This window comes from Cupressus sempervirens, chromosome 11 (genome assembly GCF_028749045.1).
Source record: "Cupressus sempervirens isolate cs-2001-9-10 chromosome 11, ASM2874904v1, whole genome shotgun sequence".
In the NCBI taxonomy this organism is placed as follows: domain Eukaryota; kingdom Viridiplantae; phylum Streptophyta; class Pinopsida; order Cupressales; family Cupressaceae; genus Cupressus; species Cupressus sempervirens.
In genome coordinates this window covers 279,480,272-279,487,144 of record NC_143128.1, presented here as the reverse complement: position 1 = coordinate 279,487,144, position 6,873 = coordinate 279,480,272, and the positions used below count along the sequence as shown (strand labels likewise).

Below are 6,873 nucleotides of genomic sequence, written 5' to 3'. Positions count from 1 at the left end.
GAACCTTGGAAGATATTGGCGACGAACAGGATTGCTCTTACTAATAGGAACAATAAGCGGCATAATGTGAGATGGTTGGAGAAGATCTTACTTGCTCCATTCTTTCATCTCAAAGGTTCCTTTCCTTTACAATCCATTTGGAAGGCTTGGAGGATTGTTTGCAGTGGTTTGGATTGGAGAAGAAACTCATTATAGCATGATTTCAGCTTTGCCAATACCTCTATTTGGTGGAAAAGACTTATACAATATTAGGAACAGCCATTGGCAGTTAGCTTTCCTAAGCATGCTATGTACCTTTTCAAAAAAGGGATTCATGGCTTTAATGATGTATAGGATTTCAACTCTTTTAATAGGGCAAGTTGGCAAGTTACAAAGAATCGGTTCAATTTAATTAACAAGATTAAAGGGGTTTTTATTTTTGTCAGGTCATTGGTGCCTATGGAATTCATGATGAAGCTATGTACACCTTTGCAATGTAGTGTCTTCAAGGATTGGCAGTGGCTGGGTTGTTTTCCCTTTTCTTGTTTCTCTCTTAAAAAAATCTATTTACACATTTTTACATGTTTGAGGTTAAATCATCATCTAAACAATAAATGAGGGTGTAGGTTTACCAAAAGGAAATGGTGTAATTTGAGCTCTCAAATCTAGAAATCTAAAGTTGAGGCAAATGCACAAATTTTGTCTTGGAAGATTTTACATCAAAAGTTGCCAGTTGGGGATAAATTAAGGTTTTTGTCTGTACAAGCTCCCTTGTGTCCTTTTCGCCATACATCTAAAAATTTGAAATATATCTTTTGGAGTTATCCTTGAGCAAAAGTTAAATGGAATATTATGTTTCATCGCTTTTTGTCCATTTTTTATCATATTTTAAATTAGAGGGAAGTGATTTTTGGGCTTGGTTTTTGTAAGAACATGGTTGTAGACAATATGAGACAATGCATATTGCTACATATTTGGAAAAGTAGACGTCGAGCAGTATTTTCTAACTAGTATCTATAGCAGGAAATAGATATCCTTATGTTTTATTCAGATATCTTGTATGAATTAGTTTTTCTTTGTTCACAACTGAAGACTAAGAAGACTAAGTAGCAGAATCATGCTAGGTACCAAAGATAGTTGGATGAAATTAAATATCAGGTTTTGCAGCTCCATGCTAGTGAGATGAAATGATCTAGATAGCTCCAGCATCTAATTAAGTTTCAAGTGTAGCCATAATGTTCCTCATGTATTGTTGTTGTTTAGAGTTTGTGACTTGGTTCTCTTGTACAGTTGTTGTTTGTAACATGGTTTTCTAGCCTACGAGCAGGTTGTCATTATTCCTGGATGTTTTGGTTTACCAACCTATGAGTTGGCTATTATAGTTTTCTAGTTTTGAGTTAATCATTAAATTTTTTGTTGCCTTTGACTACTACTCTCTATATTTGTATTTATTAGCTTTCTTCAAATTTTTTTTTTTTTTTTAAGTTTAATTGAATGAAGTAATTTAATTAACATGACTGTTACTTATCTGTTGGAGTCAAAATATGTTGTTGATAGAATTACAAATGATGTGGCCAGCTTTGAAAATAAAACTATTAAATTATAAACATTGTAAATATTTGTCATTGACATGTTGCCGAGTACACTCTTAAGAAGAGCACGCCCAGAAAAGAAATGCAATCCCCTTCTTACCACATTTCCCAATGGCCATCCCTTTTTCGGGCAATCTCTGTATTGTAAATTTTCTTCTCTTCTTCTTCTGCTTCTCCTCTACAGTTTCGCATCGATTGATGCCCAACAGATGCCCTCCCCAGGAATCCTAGGCTCTTCTCCACTTCAAAGTGGGTATGAATGACACCCAGAGCACTCTGAGTTCATGGGTGAATGGAACTGACTGTTGCACCAATTGGACTGGCATCTCCTATGAAAATCACACCAACCACGTCATCTCTGTAGATATCTACCCTGGCTACTCTTTCTAGGGTGTGATATCTAAGAGCCTCTACGAACTTCGCTTTCTCACATCACTACAAATCTCTGGAGTATTAGGTACTACATCCATTCCTCCCTATTTGGGAAACCTATCTTATATTGACTCTTTATATATAGATGCAAGTGTCTTAAGTGGGATTATTCCCCTCTCCATTTGCTTGCTCCCCCATCTAACACAACTACATCTTTTAGTCAATTAGTTCAATGGAAGCATAGCTTCCTGCCTTGGCAATCTCTCTTATATTGAATCTCTCTCTTTTCAAGGCTTTAGTGGGACAATCCCTCCATCCATTTTATCTCTCACCCATCTTACATATCTTGATCTTTTCGACAATCAATTTAATGGGAGCATACCTTCTTGCCTTCCCAATCTTTCTTCTTTAACTTACCTTGACCTTCATAGCAGCTGACTTGGTGGAATCATACCGGCTTCTCTTGGAAGTCTCTCTTTGTTGAAGAATTTAAACCTTGGTTACAATTAGTTGAGTGGTATCATTCCATATTCTTTAGGCAATCTCTCTTCACTCAAGGATTTGTTTATTGATAATAACCAACTGAGCAGGACCATTCCCCCTTCATTTTCTCAGCATTCCTCACTCAATGAGTTGACTGCTAGTGACAATTATTTCAATGGGAGCATATCTTCTTGCCTTGGCAATCTCTCTTCACTTGAGAGCTTGGCTATTGAGGATAACCATCTAAGCAGGACCGTTTCCCCTTCATTTTCTCAACTTTCCTCACTCACTGAGTTGATTTCTAGTGGCAATAGTTTCAATGGGAGCATCTCATCTTCGTCACTTCCACCTTCTTTAGTTGAACTATACCTATCATTTAACCATCACCAGTCAATTTCAGAAACTTTCTTTCAAAATTTTACAAGCCTATATGTTTTGTGTTTATTCGACTGTGTACTAAATGTTAGCACAAGTTGGATTGCATCCTTTTATTTATCTTGGCTGTATTTAGAGTCATGTAGGATTGACGGCCAATTTCCATCTTGGGTATCAACACAACTTTTACTTCAACGGTTGGAAATAACAAATGCCAGTCTTGTGGGAATAATTCCCTCTTGGTTATGGGCAACCAGTCCTCTGTTGTATCATATGAATCTTTCAGGAAATCATTTGGAAGGAAGGTTGTCCTTAAATCCTTCAACATGGATGCAACTATACAAACTAGAAGTGTCTAGAAATAAATTGAGTGGATGCATCTCATCAATGTCATCTCCTAATATGATAATATTTCTGCTCAATGATAATTTGTTCACTAGAAACGTTCCTCCTAGCTTGTATGAATCGTCCCTACTCAATATGCTAAATCTTGCAAACAACAACTTAATAGGAGTGATCCCTATCAACTTGTCCAATTGCTCTTCCCTCGTTGTCCCAAATTTAGGAAATAATAGTTTGGAGGGAGGCTTACCACATGAATTGGGTATGTTGAGTGGATTATATTCATTAGTTGTTCACAATAATAAGTTGCATGGATCATTCCCTTTTTCATTAGCAAATTGTTTAAAGCTATAGGTTCTTGATATGGGAAACAATTTATTTGGTGGTGAAATACCAAATTTGATTGGAGATCTTTTAGAGATAAGAGTGCTAGTGTGGAAAGAGAGCAATTTTACAGGTAGTATTCCTTCAGAGATAGGCTTGTTAATCAACCTTCAAATCTTGTTGTTTTCATCGAATCGCATCTCAAGCAAAATTCCACAAACAATTGCATTCCTGAAAGCAATAGCAAATGAATCTCAAAATGGTTTTGTATTGTTGTGTGATTCTACTAAATCATTCTATCAAGATGGGGTGGATATGACTTTAAAAGGTATAGATCAACACTATTCATATATTCTTTCCACACTCACATCTATAGATGTCTAAAACAATGAATTGGAGGGAGAACTTCCTTCTAATTTGGGGAATTTGAAGGGACTTAAGGCTTTTAAACCTTTCATTGAATAATTGGAATGAAAACATTTCAAAAAGTTTTTGAGAAATGTATTAATTGGAAGCATTGGACCTTTCAAGTAATCATTTTCTAGGACAGATCCCTATAGAGCTCGACTCTCTCACTTTTTTAGGCTCATTGAATCTATCAAATAATAGTCTTTTAGGAAGAATACCACAAGGAACACATATGACCAGCTTTGGAGAATCCTCTTATTCAAGGAATCCTAATTTATGGGGGTGTCCCCTACCCAAAAATTGTTCTTGGCCAAAATTTGTTCCTTCTCCTCTACCAATTTATGTTACTAAGATAGAGAGAAGCACTACTTATCTATGTCATGGGATAGCATTTGGATTGTCCTATGGAATAGCTTTTGGTGGAGTAATATCATTGATCCTCATAAAAAATCAGTTGGAGAAGGAAATACTTCATTAAAGTTGATGCAATCTTGAACTTCTTATTTCCATGGATGAAGAATTTGGCACTATGAAGGGATACATGTACAAACCATTTAAATGTGAGCTTTTTTTTCCTTCAAAGTATATATCACAATTCTAAATATTGAAATACTAAAATTCAAAAAAGTGTTGGTATATTTTAACAAAGTATATCTTAAAATTCTAAATATTGAAATTCTAAAATTCAAAAAGTGTTGGTATATTTTAAGATAAAATACCTCTCTTGTCGACCTCCTGCACCGGTCAAGAGTCCTCTCATATGCCCTCGTCAATGCTGGTACTTGTCTAATTGTGGGTTGTATATGTTCAAATACCTTTGTCAGATGAATCTACAATTTGAACTATAAAATTATAATTTATAGCATGATAAATTTATAACATATTTAATCATGAATTCAAACTACAACTTACTATTGTAGGCTCCTCCTCAGGAGAGAGTGGCCGTGTCATCAAATCTACATAACTCTCCCGTCGGACCTCATGTGCACTAGGAGTCTCCTATGAGATAAAAAATAGTAGTTGTTAATATCAGGGAAATTAGTTTTGAATTTATTTATGAAGATAAGGATAATTAAAAATAAATGATACTTATACATACAATGGGGCTCTCAATGCAAATGGAAATCCCTGATGGTCTATGACGCGAAATCTATACAGGCTCATCACCAGTAGCGATGCCCTATATACAATAAAGAATGTAATTAAATGGGATTACTAGAATGCATCGATATTTAATGAAATAGAAAGCACCTAATTACCTCTCCTTTGTCAATGTGTGCTGGCTCACCCTCTGCACCTTGTCCCTCCAAGACAGGTGCTACCTGCAAGATAAAAGAAAGATTAGCAACCATATATGCTACAATATCAAATAGAAAAAAAAATGCGAACACAAAATAATGTACCATAGATGTCTCAAGGCCAAATGAAATGGACAAGAGCATGGCATCATCAATCTGTCTGAGCTCCACCTCGGTCATCAACTAAACGTGAATGAATATCACATACATATAAAAGTCAATATGGCTTAAAAATTAAAATTACTCTATTATAAAAATTAACTTTAAATCACATATGTCATAACAAAAAACATATACACGTACTGACACCGAAGGAGTCCATGCATTTACATTCCCCTGCTCTCTCGCATCAGGGTCTGTAGCCTCTCTGTGTGTGTCTAGTGTATCCTTGTCTAATACAAAATGATACTCAGGAAGATCACCTATGGGACCTAGGCAAATATTCTTGCACATAATGCAAGTGTGAGGCACACAAACATGTGATGAGCTAGCCGATGATGAACTTGCACCAACATCATCAACACAAGGAGGTAGGATTGACCTAGCCTGATATATCATTAGGCTACTCAGCCTATGAATGACTCTGATAGTTTGAGAGCTAGCCTCTATCATAATATCTGGATACTGCACTCAAGGAGGAGGGGAGATATCAGTGGGGGGGAAAAAAGTGCCAGCTTTCTTCCACTGGGAAGAGGGTCTATCCTGAGGAGCTCCTAGTCCTAAGCCCATGTTGGGCTTCATGCTCCAATAGTTCACTTTAAGTTTCAACACAAATTCAGCATATAATTTTCTAAGGAAATAAAATGGCATGTCTAAATTGCCATGTGGAGGGATATCAAAGACCATCCACCAACGATCCCAAAAGTTTTCACGTATGGCGTCATTTGTGCACAATTTAATCGATAGTTTGGATTTTTTTGGGTCAACTGGTAAACATGTTTTCGAGTTCGCAAAAAGGCTGGCCAAATTGTCTTTGCTTATGTTGAGGGCCACAACCTAATCATAATCCAAACCATCATCAAACATCTCATGCATTTGATCACGCCAATGAAAAGCGGCATTTTGTTGGTTTGTAAGAGTTTCAATGTTATCCACTATGGTGTTTAACGTGGATAACATAGGAGCCAATGCAGGTACATTATTATATTTTCTATGCAAACCTTTCAACTCGGTGAGATTTTCATTTATCAAATCCTCGATTCAAGGAGGGTTTTGAGGGGTTAGAGGATCGTTTGGTGGATTGTTTTGTGGGCATACTGGATCATTTGGTGGGGGGTTACTAGGAATATTATTCCCTACCTCAGTGTCATCATTCTGATCAACCATTCCTATTGAATTGCAAAATGTAATATATATTTTAAAAAAACCTTAATTTTAACCTTTTTTTCAAAAAAACCCTAGATTCAACTAAAACAAACAAAATCATGCTAAAATCTATCGATTTTAGATTAAAAATTAGTTTTTAAAAAAAAAAAAAAAACCTTATTATTCGATATCTGATCTTATATCTGATATCTGGTCGCACGCTAATACTAGCCCTCAAAATGTGAGAAATAAGGGCGTGCAGGTCTGGTCTTTTTTTTAATGTAATGCTACAGGTATTGAATATCTAATATAATATCAGATATCTTATATTATATCGATATCCAATATTATATCGGATATCCGATCGCCCGCATATCTTATATTTTATATATAAC

The 6,873-nt window shown here is 35.8% G+C and overlaps 1 pseudogene; it reads left to right on the top strand.

Moving 5' to 3' along the window:
- Positions 1 to 1,682: 1,682 nt before the first annotated feature.
- Positions 1,683 to 4,408, top strand: LOC149529200 (uncharacterized; annotated as a pseudogene).
- The last annotated feature ends 2,465 nt before the right edge of the window (positions 4,409 to 6,873 follow it).